Source organism: Cervus canadensis, chromosome 4 (assembly GCF_019320065.1).
Source record: "Cervus canadensis isolate Bull #8, Minnesota chromosome 4, ASM1932006v1, whole genome shotgun sequence".
Lineage (NCBI taxonomy): Eukaryota > Metazoa > Chordata > Mammalia > Artiodactyla > Cervidae > Cervus > Cervus canadensis.
Genome location: NC_057389.1, coordinates 18725175 through 18742415, shown reverse-complemented (window position 1 = coordinate 18742415; position 17241 = coordinate 18725175).

Sequence of the window (17241 nt, the reverse complement as noted above, 5' to 3'; positions counted from 1 at the left end):
ATAGAAGCCAGTCTTCTTGTAACCTAGTATCAGAAGGGACATGCCATCATTTCTGATGTATTCTGACAAAGGACTAAGTCAAATAAGTCAAACACACTTCAGAAAGAAGACGGACAAGGTTATGCACCCCAGGAGGTGGAGACTGTCATGGGCTCTTTTAGACATTGCCTTCTACAAAGTTGATGGCCTAGCAAAAGAGAGAAAAGAAAGAAAATGAAGTCACTCAGTCATGTCTGACTCTTTGTGACCCCATGAACTGTAGCCTATCAGGCTCCTCCATCCATGGGATTTTCCAGGCAAGAGTACTGGAGCGGGTTGCCATTTCCTTCTCCAGAGGATCTTCCTGACTCAGGGATCGAACCTGGGTCTCCCTCATTATAGGCAGACACTTTACCATCTGAGCCCCCAGGGAAGCTTACAAAAGAGAGAGAAAACCAACTCTTAGAGTAGAATGTTGCGTCATGTTAGGAGTGCACGCAGAGTGCAAAGGACAGCTCTGTTGATGGACTGGATTACGTAAACTGTCCAGTGGAAAGATCACCCAAAAAAGATGGGAAGAACCAGTATCCAGTGGCATATGTGGTAGTGGCAAAAAGAGTATTTCTGGTGGGGATATGTAAAAAGGTTTGCAGGTAAGTTTACAAGTTGATGCCTACAGCTAGAAGACGATCTGTAATAGGAAGGATGGGAATTTGTTGTTCATTCGCTAAGTAATGTCTGACCCTGTGAGCCCATGGACTGCTGCACACCAGGCTTCCCTGTCCTTCACTATCTCCCAGAATGTGCTCAAACTCATGTCCATACAGTCGGTGATGCCATCCAACCATCTCATTCTCTGTCATCCCCTTCTCCTCCTGTCCTCAATCTTTCCCAGAATCAGGGTCTTTTCCAATGAATCATCTCTTCACATCAGGTGGCCAAAGTATTGGAGCTTCAGCTTCAAAATCAGTCCTTCCTATGAATATTTAAGGTTGATATCTTTTAGGATTGGCTGGTTTGATCTCCTTGCTGTCCAAAAGACTCTCAAGAGTCTTCTCCAGCACCACATATTGAAAGCATCAATTCCTCAGCACTCAGCCTTCTTTATGGTCCACCTCTCTCATATCCATACTTGAATACTAGAAAAACCCTAGCTTTAACTAGACGGACCTTTGTTGGTAATGTAATGTCTCTGTTTTTTAATATGCTGTCTAGGTTGGTCATAGCTTTTCTTCCAAGGAGCAAGCATCTTTTAACATAAGATGGTATAAGATGATAAGATGATTGATATGATGTATACTCATAACCCAAAAAATTATTTATAAGTAGTTATATTTTATGTTCATTACACACCTTTTTAAGGGCTTCCCAGGTGGCACTAGTGATAAAGAACTTGCCTCCCGATGCAGGAGATGGAAGAATGCAGCTTTGACTCCTGGGTCGGAAAGATCCCTTGAAGTAGGGCACAGCACCCAACTCTAGTATTCTTGTCTGGAGAATCCCATGGACAGAGGAGCCTGGTGGGCTACAGTCCTTAGGGTCGCAAAGAGTTGTATGTGACTGTAGCAACTGATCATCACACACACACCTTCCTTACAGACTTTGCATCTATTTATTTCTATAGGAACTACAGCAACTTTTTCCAGCTTCATAATGTGTATATTAAAAAAAAAGAAAAGAATGTGACAAGGCGCTAAAGACCTGAGCTTAGAATAGCATCCAGGTGTTACATGGTGGCAACTTTGGTTAGAAGTTTCAGGTATACATAAATGACCCTTGGATAATAGACAAACTAAAATGCACCCACCACTTATCCTAGATTCTCCAAATCCAGAAATAATAAGCCATATATTAATACATTCCCAGACAACTACTAACTCACTGGTAAATTGTGCTTGTTATTGCGATAGAGTCAAAGCCAAGCGAGGCTGTGTTGTGAAGTAAGGATAATAACAGAACTGACCTCAGATCTTCATAGACTCATAACTCAGAGGTTATGCATTGTTTTTTGTGTATTTTGCAGAGTATTTTTGCCAGGTGACTACCTCTGTTATCAAAGACAGGAGTACATGAGCCTTACAGAAGGACGAACTAACTTTCTGCAGAAAATACTGTGAATGATGTCTCTGTATCAAACCAGAACTGGCTAAACTTTTGGGTTAGAAGTATCTTATATCATTGAGTCACCTCTCTAACATGCATACAAAATGACATACACATTAAAGCTATGACCAACCTAGACAGCATATTAAAAAGCAGAGACATTACTTTGCCAACAAAGGTCCATCTAGTCAAAGCTATGGTTTTTCCAGTAGTCATGTATGGAAGTTGGACCATTAAGAAAGCTGAGCGCCGAAGAATTGATGCTTTTGAACTGTGGTGTTGGAGAAGACTCTGGAGAATCCCTTGGACTGCAAGGAGATCCACCCAGTCCATCCTAAAGGAGATCAGTCCTGGGTGTTCATTGGAAGGACTGATGCTGAAGCTGAAACTCCAATATTTGGCTACCTCATGCGAAGAGCTGACTCATTTGAAAAGACCCTGATGCTGGAAAGGATTGAAGGCAGGAGGAGAAGGGGACAACAGAGGATGAGACGGTTGGATGGCATCACTGACTCCAAGGACATGAGTTTGAGTAAACTCCAGGAGTTGTTGACTGACAGGGAAGCCTGGCGTGCTGCAGTCCATTTGGTCGCAAAGAGTTGTATATGACTGAGTGACTGAACTGAACTGACTGAAGCTCAGTTTAACAATGAGCCTAGTATTTGTTGGCAAATTTACACTGAATTCATAAAATACCTTTAATTATAGCATAGATAATGAAATAAAATAGTAGTTGAACATTGAGATTTTATTTTCTTCAGGAAAAACGGAAACTTCCTAAATATTTGCTCAAACAACTAGCAAGCACATATGATTGCATGTTATATAGTCCTGTAGGAGAAAATGGAAATATACTATAGGTGTTAATCCTAGACTAGAGTTAGACATCATGGATTTAAATCTTGGTTTCATTGCTGGGTAATTCCTAAAAAGTACCAACTTCTCTAAGACTCAGTGTGATCACTGGCAAAAAAAATGAAATAATATTGATGCTATTTCACAAAGAGGTTCTGCACTTTAAATGAGTAAGCTACTGAAAAACAGTTAACAAATGCAATGCCTAAATATTAAAGGCACTTAATATATTTAGCTATTCTTATCAAATTTTCTTTTAAAAATCATTCTTATATGGTTTTATTTTCTAATTTTGTTTTTATTCTTTTTATTAAGTAACAAAGCATAGGATAACTTTTATAAAGCTAAACATGAGAAATTATACTTCAGATCAATTTGATGATTTGATCATCAGAGACCACTATAAGTATTCATATTATTCATTTGCTCATTCATTAAATCAGTATTTATTGGATTTTTAAAAAATTTTTTATTACTAAATAAGGCACCGGGGCTACAATCCCTGCCCTCATGGAGTTTACAATCTATTGTGAAATAAAGATGCTAATTAAGTAAACAAATGCAAAAACTGAAACTGACGTGCTGGTTATAGAATTTGCTGCACTCGTATTAAGAATACGATATTTCATGCTAGGAGTATTAAGTGTCAATCAGCTTACAATTTTGCTAATAGTATTCATGAATTTTAAAAACATGCCTTTTTATTTAAATGTATGGTTAAGCAATATGTATAAATCATCTAGCTTAGTGGCTAGTGAATAATCAGAACCTAATCTATCTAGCCATAATTACATGCATATTTACAGGTATTATTAAAAAGGAAATCATCATTAGAGGCTATAATCAATGTTAATACCAATATGCTACCAAATATACATCAAAATAAGTTTTTGCTACTGAGAGAAAGAGTAACATTCAGTGACATGTCATACCTAACTATAATAGGGGTTAGTTTTGTTTTGGATGAGACTGTTGTTCTAAGATTCAATATAAAACTTCACATATCTTACTGAATATCAGAATTGTAGACCCTTAAAATCTACTTACTCCAAATTTCCTCCAGTGCCTAAAATCTCTATATTTTACATCTGGAAAATAGTTTCACTATACTTTGGAACACTCTTTTGACCCTTAATTATATTATAATCAATAATTTAAACTCAATTGGCTCAGACTCTATTGAACACTCACTCTGTTCACAAAACTTCTTTGAAAGTTTTTAACTTCATGATATGATAATTTGGTGAATTTTTAAGAACAGTATAGCCTAATAGCATACAGAGCATGTAAGTGCCCAGGTGAGTAAACCATTAGTTTCTAATAGGAGGAAATTTTTAAAGACAGTTTGCTACATCTATTTACTAATATTTTGCGTTAAATCTGAATGCACATATTCGATAATGAAAGAGTCAACAGAGTGATCACTTTTACTTATATTTGCTATTTAGCAGTTTTATAGAACCACATTTTCTCTTAGAATAGTGGAAAACACTGAATTGATTAAATTAGTGCATTGATTGATTTTTAATAAGATTACACTGAGTGAATAGTTAGTACAACTTTTTCTTAGGTTTTATTATGAACCTATGGATTATAAAAAAGAAATAATCTTCTCTGGTCTGTTTTATATTTTGGAAAGGTTTGGGTTTTAGAAACTGTGAGATAATATTAGACATATTGACAACTTAATGTATTTTCATCATGAGAAATTTAACCTCAGAATTCTAATTGTAAGGCAAAATTGGAAGAAATAAACATGAAAATGGATGCATTTTTAGGGTACTTCAGACTCATGTGAGATATAAGCATTCCATTATATAAGCATGCTAGATGCTTATATAATAATCTAAAGATCTCTATTAAAGTCTCCTTTTCTTTAAAACAAATGACCAAATCCTTCCATAATTTACTTTGATTGATCCTCTTCATTCCTGAATTTCCTAAGAAGGGGTCACTCCTGGTATCTGTAACTTTGCTGATGCATTAATCCTTATTAAATATCTAGCTTGAGTAATTTGTTACCCCTTCCTGCAAGTACTAATATATTATCTGTAGAATGATTAACAGATTTGTTTACCCATTCTAAGAGCTTCCTCTGATTATAATATAATTAAATGTATTTAGAATTTGTACCTCAGATTAAAATAATTTGAAGATATAGACTAAAACATTAAAATCACATAATTAGAGTTTGAAAGAAGCGAAAGGGGAAGGACATTGAGGAAAACTTGGCTACATCAGGCTTTGACACTTTATCTGATTAACAGTTGATTATGGAAATAGCGCTACTCATATCAGGTCTCCCCTGGCGGCTCAGGTGGGAGAGAATCCACTTGCAATGCAGGAGACCTGGGGTCAATCCCTGGTCAGGAAGAGCCCCTGGAAAAGGGAATGCTGATATTAAGCATGTGATATTACATGGTAGGAGTGGGAATTTTTTTTTCAAATACTCTGATGAGCTTTGAGATATAAAGTGAGATTCAGAGAAAACAGAGAATGAGATGTTGGCAACTTGGAAAAGTGGGGACAGAGATAAAGGCCCAAAAAAAAGAGGACATAGATACACAGCAGATACTGAAGAACTGAGAAACCAATGATGAAGAAACAGCAAGATTAATACATTAGAAATTTGCATGTGGCAAGTTCTGTGCATAATACCTGTTTCACACTACAAATGGAGAAGCATGGCCTATAAGAAGGAAAGGCTTAATTGTTTAGCGCATGCATGCCAAGTTGTTTCACTCTGCGATCCTATGGGCCATAGCCCGCCAGGATCCTCTGTCCTAAAAATGAAAGATAAACTTAGTAGGCAGGTTCTAACAAAATGTTTTTTAAAGCATGCATATCCAGGAAGATGACTATTAATCAAACTACTTGTTAACACACACTGATTCTAATAAGTAGATATTAAACTAGTATTTTAAACTATTGAGCTAATTTGTAGTTTAATTCTATTAGATTATCTTTTATTCATTGCACTAAAAGTTTATCAGACTATCTCTGAACTAAAAAATAATTCGCACCACTTCTGCATCTTCTGCTATCTAGAAATTTACTTCTTAATGTAAGAACTTACCGCTCACATGTATGAATTGAGATATTTCTCAGTATGTGTGACTTGATAAGAGAACTTGGCTGGTCTGTACCCAAAAGAAATTTTCAGGCTCCCCCTAAGAGCTTTGAGAATTAAAACTTAAGTTTATTGAAAGAAAGTAAATCCAAAAAAGAAAAAAAAATAGGCTTTTAAAAAATGTTACAAGGCTGCATATTTATAAGTGAGAACTTGTGTGTATGGCAAGTGTCAATGGAAATTTACTTGAAAGGGTTTTTTTTTTTCTTTTTGTCATTTAACAGTTTCTACAGGTAAAGCATTTTGTGTTAGAAATTTAATTGGCTTGGATAATACACTTTCTACCTACATGATCAATGCAGAAAAATGGATCTCTACCAATTCAGCCTAAAATGAGTCCGTTTATTTTAATCTCTCTAAAGTGTTTTTAGCTGTAACCACCTAAGATCTTTGTCTATTCTACCTCACTTGTATAAGTCTGTGTGAATTTTTGAAGTTTATTTCATGATTATTTGTCTTTTAAAACTTTCCTTTTTGGACTTTGCTATCTTTTCCATTTTCTTTGAAATGTTCTAGCTTATTTAAATAGACTTATAGCTAATATGTTATCACAACACTATAAATCAACCCTTACTATGTAGCCATGACTCCTTTCAATTTTTATTGTGTTTTTCCTCTCTAATTACTTTATTTGCTTCAGATAAAAAAAAAAAAAAAAATCCTTGGTTAATGCCCTATTTTAGACTTGCCTCCTGGTTCAGATGGTAGAGTCTGCTCATATGCAGGAGACCCAGGTTCAGTTCCTGGGTCAGGAAGATCCCCTGGAGAAGGGAGTAACAACACAGTCCAGTATTCTTGCCTGCAGCATTCTATGGGAAGAGGAGCCTGGTGGGCCACATTTGGTGGGATCGCAAGGTCTTCATGGCTGAGCGACTAACACCTTCACTTTCATATTCTATTTTACTGTTTTCTTTTACCTAAAGATCAAAACTTGATCAAATATGTAATTTTCTTTAGGGGCTTCCCAATGGTGGCACTACTGGTAAAGAACATGCATGCCATTGCAGGAGACATAAGAAGCATGTGTTCGATTTCTGAGACAGGAAGATCTCCTGGAGAAAGGCATGGCAACTCACTCTAGTATTCTTGCCTGGAAATTCCCATGGACTGGGGAGTTTGATGCCCTATAGTCCATGGGGTCTTAAAGAGTCGGACACAACTGAAGTGACTTAGCAGCAGCACATCATTTTCTTTAGTCTATTTTTTTTTCTTTTAAAAACTTCCTGTTCTTTCTTAGCACTCCTTTCCCTTGTTCTCATTTCTAGAATAGAAACATATGTTCATTTACATTTACTCTCCTATATCTATTTATAAATGTTATGAATTTTTTCCATACTTCATGTTTGTCTGAATACTTTGCAATATTTTTTATACTCAGAAAAATGTTCTAATGACTTAACCGTGAACATAACAATTACAAGGAGTTAACTTTGATGACTGATAGGTTGCTGTTGTTTTAGTTTAATTGAACAGCATATAATTATACCTTTCAGTTAAATTTGATTAATATTTTCATTACCATAACTGATAAATTTAAATTTGTTTCACATTTTTATTTTTTACTGAAAAAAATACATTTAGTTAACTTATATGCAGGGTGTATCATGAGAAATGCTGGGCTGGATGAAGCGCAAGCTGGAATCAAGATTGCGGGGAGAAATATCAATAACCTCAGATGTGCAGATGACACCAGCCTTATGGCAAAAAGCAAAGAAGAACTAAAGAGCCTCTTGATGAAGGTGAAAGAGGAGAGTGAAAAAGTTGGCTTAAAATGCAACATTCAGAAAACTAAGATCATGGCCTCTGGTCCCATCAGTTCATTTCAGTTGCTCAGGTGTGTCTGACTCTTTGGGACCCCATGAACCACAGCATGGCAGGCTTCCCTGTCCATCACCAACTCCCAGAGTTTACTCAAACTCATGTCCATTGACTCAGTGATGCCATCCAACCATCTCATCCTCTATCATCCCCTTCTCCTCCTGCCCTCAATCTTTCCAAGCCAGGGTCTTTTTCAAATGAGTCAGGTTTTCGCTTCAGGTGGCCAAAGTATTTAGTTTCAGTTTCAACATCAGTCCTTCCAATGAACACCCAGGACTGATTTCCTTTAGGATGGACTGGTTGGATCTCCTTGCAGTCCAAGGGACTCTCAAGAGTCTTCTCCAACACCACAGTTCAAAAGCATCAATTCTGCACTCAGCTTTCTTTATAGTTCAACTCTCACATCCATGCATGATTTGCTGAAAAAAACCATAGCCTTGACTATATGGACCTTTGTTGACAAAGTAATGTCTCTGCTTTTTAATATGCTATCTAGGTTGGTCATAATTTTCCTTCCAAGGAGTAAGCATCTTTTAACTTCATGGCTGCCATCACCATCTGCAGTGATTTTGGAGTCTAAAAAAATAAAGTCAGCCACTGTATCCACTGTTTCCCCATCTATTTGCCATGAAGTGATGGGACTAGATGCCATGATCTTAGTTTTCTGAACGTTGAGTTTTAAGCCAACTTTTTCACTCTCCTCTTTCACTTTCATCAAGAGGCTCTTTAGTTCCTCTTCACTTTCTGCCATAAGGATTGTGTCATCTGCATATCTGTGATTATTGATATTTCTCCCGGCAATCTTGATTCCAGTGTGTGCTTCTTCCAGCCCAGTGTTTATCATGATGTACTCTGTATATAAGTTAAAGAAGCAGCGTGACAATATACAGCCTTGACGTACTCTTTTTCCTATTTGGAACCAGTCTGCTGTTCCATGTCCAGTTCTAACTGTTGCTTCCTGACCTGCATACAGGTTTCTCAAGAGGCAGGTCAGGTGGTCTGGTATTCCCATCTCTTTCAGAATTTTCCACAGTTTATTGTGATCCACATAGTCAAAGGCTTTGGCATAGTCAATAAAGCAGAAATAGATGTTTTTCTGGAACTCACTTGCTTTCTCAATGATCCAACGGTTATTGGCAATTTGATCTCTGGTTCCTCTGCTTTTTCTAAAACCAGCTTGAACATCTGGAATTGTGTGGTTCACGTGTTGCTGAAGCCTGGCTTGGAGAATTTTGAGCATTACCTTACTAGCGTGTGAGATGAGTGCAATTGTGCAGTAGTTTGAGCATTCTTTGGCATTGCCTTTTTTGGGGGATTAGAATGAAAAACTGACCTTTTCTAGTCCTGTGGCCACTGCTGAGTTTTCCAAATTTGTTGGCATATTGAGTGCAGCACTTTCATAGCATAATCTTTGGAGGACTGATGCTGAAGCTAGAGCTCCAATATTTTGACCACCTCATGCAAAAAGACTACACATTGGAAAAGACCCTGATGCTGGGAATGATTGAGGACAGAAGGAGAAGGGGGAAACTGAGGGTGAGATTGTTGGATAGCATCACTGATTCAATGGACATGAGTTTGAGCAAACTCCGGAAGATAGTGAAGGACAGAGAATCCTGGCGTGCTGCAATCCACAGGGTTTCAAAGAGTCAGACACAAGTTAATCACCAAACAACAACAGACCATACTGTAACTCACTAGAGAACCCAATGAAAGAAGATTTCAAAAGGAGTGCAATATACTTTACCTAGGAACATAAATAGGGAAACCTATTTCAAAAATACCTGCACATCACAATAATCAACCATAATGAACAGACATAAGTGTTCAAAGGATGATTCTATATCGTGAGAGTTTAGGTCTAAAGTTAGTATATAAATCAAATGCAATCTCCATAAAAATTTCTATAGAAATATATTCAAGACCAGATAGGAAAACTCTGAAAGTAGCAAAAAAGGTAAAGGATAACTCTGCCAGATATTACAACACAATATGTAAAATTGCTATTAAATCAGTGTTAGAGCTGTGCATTTTGGCAGATGATTAAATAGACCAATGAGGTAGAATGGAAATCTAGATATAGATCCTAAAATAGAAAATGAAATATGGTATATGTGGCTTCTAAAATAAGTGTGCACGTGGTGGGGGAAATACAGATTTAAAAATCTGAGGTGTCTGGCTAGCCATTTAGTAAAATATAAATGGGTCAGAAATCTATATTTAAAATAAATACTATGGATTTACTAGTGTAAAATGAGGATGAATTGCTTTATAATCTTGGAACATGAAAAACCTTTCTAATATGATTCCAGATTCAGTATCGGTAACAGAACTAATTACTAAATTCAAATATATTTCTACAGTCTGTGTGTATGGGGTAAGAGAAGCTCCATAAAGCAAATTATAAGTGACTGACTAGAGTAAAATATTACCAGCTTTTTTCTTAAAGGGATAATCTCCAAATAAATATCTTGGAAAAAGTGAAAAGACCCAAATTAATTGATTAAATGGAAATAAATATGAGGATTAATTCAAAGGAAAAGCAAATTACCCATACCATATGAATATATATTTAATCACTTGCGTGAAGTAAAATTTAAATCAAGATTACACTGAAATACTGCTTCTTACTAGCAGAGTGGAAAACGTTTGATAGTTTGACCATATACTCAGCTGGCAAAGTTTTGGAGCACAATCATTCTTATGTACTATTGATAAGCATGAAAAATCATACAAATCCATGAGAGGATTATTTGGCAGGATCAGAAAAAAATAACAATTTTCTCTTTGATCCAGAAATTCCACTGATTGAGGTCCACCTTAAAGGTAGATCTTCACAAACAGGAAGCAACATACATACAAGGTTTGTCATGCATGTTCTTTATAACAGTGGAAGAGTGGACATGAAATTTCCATCACAACAGGGCTGTGGTATACCTTCAGTGAGCCTATTTGATGAGCTTATTTGTATAAATTCAGTTTTTTTGAGATCAAGAAATAAATCAGTCTCTCACTGTGCATTGTGATGCCTCTCCTCCTTCCTCTAGAAAACTAATAATCTTCTTAGATATGATTTTGTGCCTTCTTTTTACATGTTATCTTAGTTTTTAATCTCTCTCTCTGCATTCCGGATAAGTGTCTCAAATTTATCCTCCATACCACTGACTTGATTTTCTGTAATCAAATCCAATTGGGACTACCTCCAATGTGGATTTTTATTATGCCACTCTTTTATGCTGCCAGCACCCTTTCCATCCTAACTCAGTTTTATCCTTAAGGCTTCTTGCTTCTGCTTCCTATAATTCATTTCCTCTTGCATTATTTTGAGGACAACAAGCTGCTGCTTGATTTTTTTTTTTAAGTATATATTTTTCCTGTGAAGGTTATCGTCAAAGTTATTTTTTCCCTTGACTATTAAGTGTAATTTCCTTTTTCTTCACACTGAGGTTGTAATTCATAGATGTATTTTTATTTGTCTTGAGTGGGCAGAGTGTTTACCTTCAGGGTATGATCCCATGTCTCACAGCTCCTGTCACTATTTACTTGATGGTAGGTGGTGTATCCTCTTATATCTCAGCCTGAAGCATCACCCTGAGCTTGATTTGCAATTCGTAAAGTAGTCCTGTAAACTGAGTTTCCATCATCTGCTGCTTCAGTGCTAAACTTCTCCTGTTCCAATATTCATTTACTGTTGGAAGTCTTCTTTGAACATAATAATGCTAAATCCTTACTTCTTCCCCAGTGCTGCTCCTTGCTTTTTTTTTTTTTAGTCCTATACTTCTGAACATAACGTTTGGATTGACATAATTCTACTTAGGTATAAGAGGGAGAGAAGCCAATACTTGTTGGAGGTAGCGCTGCTCACAGTACTTTGAATTTTTGTGCATATCCTGTCTTATAGGGGGGAGTTATTTTGGTCCAGAGTGTGAATTGTTTTATGTATAGTACAGGAATGTATCATGAACTAATAAGCAGAAGTCTTACCCAGAGTTAAGCCCATAGCCTTTTCTTTGGTTCCCTTCGAATCATGAGTACTTTAATTGGTGATCAGTAGGAACAATATTATGCATTTCTTATGTACCACAATTTTAACCCTGAAACATTATCTCAAGTTTTCTTCTTTTTTCAATGAAAGATGCTGTCTAGAGATATCTTCCTTGAGATCAGAGGGAATGACTTTTTTTCTTATTAGCTCCTCTATAATAGTTTTGTATATAATAGTCTTTGCATCCCTTTCTTCTTTCCTTCCATTTATCCTTCCTCATTTTAAATAAATAGAGATCAATCCAAACATTGTGTTTAAAAACTTTCCCTTGATTTCCAAAGGTGTTAATCTGGGTAGAACTTCACTTGAATATTGTTATATAGCCCCCTGTCTAGCTGTCAGAAGTTAGCAATTACTTCTTTATTGTGATTTTGCCATACTTAAAATGGCCTACTTTGAGTACCTGTTTCAGGGACTTGCATATGCAGTAAAAGAAAAAAAAAATTCCATTTCTAGCTTATACTCACAAGTGTTCAAGTATTGTGTAAAGAGGGCAGTCTCTTCTCAGTTCTAGCCTAAATTCTAAATGATAATCTTTTCTGATTTACACATACATGTGTATGATGTGTGTGTGTGTTTGTATACACATATGTATACACACATGTATGTACACAGGCTTTCTTGGTGGTTCAGATGGTAAAGAACCTGCTTGCAATGCAGGAAATGCTGGTTCAGTCTCCGGTTGGGTAAGATCCCCAGGGAAGGGAATGGCTACTCTCTCCAGTATTCCTGCCTGGGGAATTCCATGGCTTAAGGAGCCTGCTGGGTAGAGTCCATGGAATTGCAAAGAGTCACACATGACTGAGCTACTAACACAAGAGCAACATGCATATACACACATGCACACACCCATTTCAAAAGATACTAATAAAAATCGATTAAAAAGTGATAGCCATTTCCAAAAATAAGAATTCCTGTGAATCAGAAGAGAATGTCCACTTGATTACTGGTGCCGAAGTTGCAAATCTGCTGAGCCCAGGACAGCTGCAGGAGACACTGAGGTATTTTATTGCTCTGTGGGAAGTAGAGACCGGATATACTATATTCCCGATAGCCAGTCAGGGCAGGAGCCATCAAGAACCATCATTGGACCTACTTTTGGATGAGGACGCCAAAAGCACCTGTGGAAGAAAATGAAAAGTCTTTACACAGAGATAGTTGAACACAGAAAAAGCTGAGAGAAGGAGCAGCAAGAAAGAAACCCCACCTGGCTTAAGTCTCTAAATCACAATTTGAAAACATGGTAAATTAATAATACAGTTACTTTAAAAAATAAAAAATTCAGTTACCTATTACAGGAAAAATAAATGTAGAACAACCTAAAAATTGAAAATGTGTCTAGGAATCTTTAAGAATTAATGAAAGATTTTCTATATATACACATGTATATGTATGTGTATGTATTATGTATCCATATACACATACCAACTTTCAAGGAATTATAAAGCAACACAAGTAAGAATAAAACTGGAATTTTTGGGGAAATACAGACTTTCTCTGCTGCAGTTTTCTAGCATTCATTCTTCAGCTCTTAAGATGTTCACAGCTTTCTTATCCATTCATCTGCTGATGGGCATCTAGGTTGCTTCCATGTCCTAGCTATTATAAATAGTGCTGCGATAAACATTGGGGTGCACGTGTCTCTTTCAGATCTGGTTTCCTCGGTGTGTATGCCCAGGAGTGGGATTGCTGGGTCATATGGCAGTTCTATTTCCAGTTTTTTAAGGAATCTCCACACTGTTCTCCATAGCGGCTGTACTAGTTTGCGTTCCCACCAACAGTGTAAGAGGGTTCCCTTTTCTCCACACCCTCTCCAGCATTTATTGCTTGTAGACTTTTGGATAGCAGCCATTCTGACTGGCATGTAATGGTACCTCATTGAGGTTTTGATTTGCATTTCTCTGATAATGAGTGATGTTGAGCATCTTTTCATGTGTTTGATAGTTGATTCATGTCAATGTATGGCAAAAACCACTACAATATTGTAAAGTAATTAGCCTCCAACTAATAAAAATGATTGGGAAAAAAATAAAGTAAAAAAGTAAAAAAAAAAAAAAAGATGTTCAGACACCGTTTAAAGTCATCAAGAGCAGAGGAGTCTTCCTAATGTGGCTGATTCCGGGATGGGCAGTTGGTTCTTTCTCCAACTCCCTTGGTGTCAAGAGGCAGTTATTGTGGCAGCAATTGTCATGGCTTCTTGATTCCAACATATGTCAAGGGGGAATTATGCTTAAGAGATGGGCCAGTTGAGTATTTTGGAAATCACTCCAGACCTAGAATACATGTCTACAACTCTTCCAACAATTTTTACAAGCCCTTAATTTCCTGAGTTAAATCACTTCTTATTTACAGTACTTAAGAGATCCTGAAGGATGAGAATAAGATTTGGAGATTTGACATGATTTGGCTTAAAGATGGTTTTCCATAATCATTAGAAATAGAGAGGTCTGTAGTATGTGGGGGTAAAAAATGACTCCAGTGTTATCTGGAATAGTATGGGAAGGGGTATCAAGGTTAGCCTTTGGCAGAATAAGCATTTGCTGTTATAGACCACTGAAGGGAGAACCGAGTATACAGGCTGACTCTCTCAATACAATAAAGAGAATAAAGAAAGAATAACAGTTTCATGTACTGGCAAGGTCAGAGACCAAGGGGTTTCTATGAGGCCCTAAAAGGATCTCTGATTCCTTCTAGTTTGAAAGCCTACTCAGCTGGAAATTAGATGCATAGCTATTTGTTGTTCGGGCTTAGTCGTGTCTGATTCTTTGCAATCCCATGGACTGCAGCATAACCTGAGTCCACTGTTGGGCCAATTTTGATTCAACTCACAACTATGCCAGATTTCTTATATAATTGTCAGTACATTTATTGAGAGAGTGTGGACCCCCAAGAATTAGGAAAGGGACTTTTAAACAAGTTTAGAAATGTCTAAACCCAAACACCAATCTCTAATGAACCTCCTTTTATAGCAGAAGCAATCTCTTCAGTGATTGAGAGGCTTACCTTGCCTCATAACCTTACCTGAGAAAATAACCTTTTAAAGGAAGCCTGATCTTTTTTCATACCCTTAAGCTTAGTTCTTATTATGTTCAAGATCTATAACTCAAATCATATTAGTCACACGTATGTATATTTTATTAATTTAATATATATATATATATATGTAGTATGTACATGCTTAACCAGTTTACTTAGAGTGATTGTGATAAGTAATGTTTGGAGATGATTGTACTAGTTAACACTTTTCAAAGAAGTCCATTAAAGACTGTATCTTCTTTAGGAAGGCCAGAAATACAGAACAATGTTAGCATTAGCTAGAAAAATCAGAGTAAATAGACAATATGATACACAGATTCTAAACCTCTCATTTTGTTCATGGATTGTTTTCTTGATTTCATTTAGTCCTCTGTATTCTCTTGTATCTCACTGAGCTTCCTTAAAAGTTGATTATTTTGATTTCTCTTTTAGGCCCTTGGCAGATCTCCATTTCTTTGGAGTTAAGTTATTGAATCTTTCTTAGTTTCTTTTGGTAGTGTCACGTTTCCCTGATTTTTCATGATTATTATAGCCCTGCATTGGTAAACGTGCATTTGGAGGGGAAAATACCTCTTACGGTCTTTATAGGCTGGTTTTTGGCTGGTAAAGACTTTCTTCTATCAGGTCCCTTGGTTGATGAAATTATCTCTGGGATCCCACTCAAACAGGGTTGGAACCTGGTTACATGGTTGCTGCTATGCCCAAGTAGATTGGCTGTTGTTGGGTCTGTTACCAGAGGCTTGGGTGGGCATAGACCCTATCTAGTCTCTGGAAAGATGGAACTGCCTCCAATATCTTGGTCAGCAGGGCTGATACTAGGCCAAAGGTCCCAATTGGATCCCCAGATAGCCAGCCTTTTACCAGATGCATGGACAGATGTGACTTCTGCCAGGTCTCTGATTGGACTCCCATCAGATCCCTGGACAGGTTGCTGGGCAGTCAAGGCTGGCTTGGGACTGTGTTTGAGTGGGGCTGGATTGAAGACACGGGGGCCTCTTCAGGGCCTCCAGCTGTGACTGAGGTCTGTAGGGCTGCCTTTGGGGCACATAGACTGTCTTCCGTCATTCTCTGGATGGACAAGTCTGCTCTTGATCTGTAGGTGAGAGAGGGAAATGGTTTGCAGGCTCCTGCAAGGTCCTCGCTCAGAATTGAGGTTGGTGTACCTGTTACCCAAAGCAGGATGGGCGGATCTCCTCTCAGATTTCTTGGTGGATAGTACTACTGCAAGGACCAAGATCAGATGGAGCTGAATCCTTTAGGGACTGGGGCTTGTAACCGGGACCATACTTGGTGCCATACAGTCCTGCCATCTGGGCACAGACCTACCTTCTCAAAATGTTCTTACACTAACTACCTTGGGCTCCACCAAGGTTTTACAAGCTCCTAATCTGGATCTCAAAGCTCCTACAGAGTTATTGTTTTCATTCGTGCATGACTGCTAAATAATTGTTACTGTTGAATGAGTGGGGAAACACCTATTTAGCTATTTTGCTTATGTTGTCATTTCACACATTTTGATAAGTTGTGTTTTTATTTTTGTTCAAAAGATCTTTAAATTTTTCAAGATTTTTTTTTTTTTTTAACCTACATGTGGTGGTTAATCTTCTATTGTTTGGGGATTTTTTTTCAGCTATATTTCTGTTACTGATTTCTAGTTTACTTCTGTTGTGGTTAGAAAGCAGACGTGATATGATTTCTATTCTTTTAAATTTGTGAGGATGTGTTTTATAGCAGAGAATATGGTCTTCCTTGGTGAATGTTTCATGTAAACTTGAGAACAATGTATATTCTGCTGTCATTGGATGGAGTAGTCTATGGATGTCAATGATATCTAGTTGATTGATGATGCTATTCAGCTCAACTATAAACTTACTGATTTTTTTTGCCTGTTGGATCTGTGCATTCCTCATCGAGGGCTGTTCAGGTTTCCAGCTATGATAGTGTGTATTCATCTCTTTCTCTTTGCAGTTCTGTAAAATCTTGTCTCATGTAGCTTGATGCTCTGTTGTTAGGCGTATACACGTAATGGTTGTCATGTCGTCTGGAAGCATTGACCTCTTTATCCTTATGTGATGGCTACCTTTATCTCTCATAACTTATTTTGCTCAGTAGTCTGCTCTGTATTTAATATGGATACCCCATCCTTTTTTTTTTTTGGCTAGTGTTAGCATGGTGTATTTTTTCTATTTCTTTAATTTTAATCTATATGTGTGTTAATATGTATGTGTTGTAAAGTAGATTTCTTGTAGATTACGTATATTTGATTTGTGTTTTT